Raw genomic sequence first — 2,248 nt, forward strand, 5'->3', positions numbered from 1 at the left:
ATCTTTATTTATCAGGTCGTTGTGCTTGCTTTCTGACCAAGAAGAAGAAACAAGTGCAGAAATGGGCCCTTCAGGGCAGCCATATTCTCTGCAAAGGAGATCTCCTTTGTGCCAAGAATAGAACCATCTATGGACTGGGTGGACGCTTCGAGTCCATCAGGACTCAAAGGGCCGTGTGTGGGGAATCAGAAGGGCCGGGTGACCGGGCAGGCAGACAGGCCGTGACTCACATGGTGTCCTGGCACCAATGCTGGGGAAGGCTTTCCACATTCTCGGAAAAAAACCCACAGTGAGCTGAACAGCCAGCCCACCTGCCCCTCCCATCCGCAGTGCCTCCGCAGAAAGATCTCTGCTTCAGCATCACATGATCTGCTTCTGCAGAAGGAAGGGGGGACCAGGGTGCAGGAGGGGAGAGGGAGAGAGACGGAGAGAAACGGTCTTTTGTTCTGCCATCCTCCATGATTGCTTATCTCTGGCAACAGGCTCTGAAGTCAGGCCAAGGATTTTAATAAAGCATCCGAAGAGTCACCCAGCAGACAGCAGGGCCTTTTACTAGGCACTGATTTGGACGAAGGGTATAAATTCTGTGTTCCCTGTGATAGCAGAGCTGTCTCTGTTTGCTGGTTTCCTGGTGAGTCTTATTGTGTCTTATTAACCCTACATGTGTCCCAGAGCCTGAAGTAACCTCCCCACACAGTCACACATATGGACGAGCACATATTTCCCCGCTCCGATAAGGGTACACGCTGTCCCTGAAAAGAACCCCTCCCTGTGCGTGAGCTTGCTCATCTAAAAAGCATCGAGTCACAAGACAAAATCACCTGGAAGCCCACACTTAATTGAAATATTAAAAGGCTGGGTTGTGTGGGGGAATTCCGGGATATTGGATAAGACAGCTAGAGCAAAAGGACAGAATACAAGTACCACTGGGGTCACGACGTGGCCCCCGGGTCACTGCATCTTCAGGGCTTGTCGTGGATGAACACGGTGCCCGGAGGCTGACCTGGGGAGGCCCCTTGTCTGGAAACCTATGCATTCCCTTCAGTCCGGGCTTCCTGGCCTGGCACTCCATACCTCACAGCCCCAACTTTCACCCTCAGCTTCCTCAGATCTGGCTGGGGAAGGAGGATCTCCAGGTGCGTTCAGGATACAAGACCCCGCTCCAGCCCAGGCCCCGTGTACCTCTGAGCATTTCCTCTATTCCTCAAGCGTTCATTTCCTTGGGAATCATGATACCCACTTCCTTGGACTTTTGTGAGGCTCCTCTGGGAGCCTCCCTGGCCGGTCTGTGCCCAGCCCACCACTGTTAATTACTGCCTCCTCTCTGCAACAATCTGTCTGTGCCCGGAGATCAAGGTGAAATACATACTCATTGCTCAGAGCTCAGTGTACTGTCAAGGCTGCGGAAAGAAGCAGAGGTCAGTGAGGTGAAGGTGAACTGCCACGCGGCGGGACGGCCCAGCTACTTCTTGTTGGAAGGGCCTTTCCTGCCTTGCTCTCCTAAAGCCTGTGTGTTTCCTTCCCCCAAACAAGCGAGTATGCGCGTAGGCTGCTCCCTTGGCCTCCCCTGATGAAGGAGGAACATTTTCATTCACCACTCATAGTTGATCTGCCAGATCTGCACTTGCACTGTGGGAGAGGAGGACTGGGGCTTCTGTGGAGTCTGGTGGAGTGAAGAAGGAAAGGGGCGGCGCCCTCCGGGACCCTCGATGGGGCTGCCCGGTCTAATGGCAGAGGCCGAGTTGACTTACCAGCTGTCCGCTGGGTAAGACAGAGCCATATGGAAGCTTAGTTGATTAAGGAAACTATACTGACATTTTTCAAAGAGTTATAAAAATCTCTTCATGGTTGATTCTGCCTGTGACTTAACTGTGACACCATTCTACTTGTCTATAATCCGCTTGGAGCTTTTTCCCCCCTCTGAAGCAAAGTGATAGGATTTATCTTACTCTCCTTTTGTGCCAGAGTCTGATGACATTAGAACTCGAGCAGGGGTTTTTCTTCTCTGTGCTAAGAAATGGCATGGGACAGCTGCTGCCAGCAAAAATATTTTGTCTGCCCTTGTGAGGAGTGTGTAGGGGGGAAGCAGGGGTGGAGGAGGCAGGGGCGGGGCTGGGGGGGAAGGGAAGAGGTGGATGTGCCTGAGAATACTGGTCTTTGGGGGAGATTCAAGAATGAATAGGGGAAAATTTTTAAAATGTGCATCAAGAAAGTCTAATATCTTTGAAATCTTCACCGGAAACAGACT

This window comes from Lontra canadensis, unplaced genomic scaffold, assembly GCF_010015895.1.
Source record: "Lontra canadensis isolate GAN:19392208 unplaced genomic scaffold, GSC_riverotter_1.0 scaffold21, whole genome shotgun sequence".
Lineage (NCBI taxonomy): Eukaryota > Metazoa > Chordata > Mammalia > Carnivora > Mustelidae > Lontra > Lontra canadensis.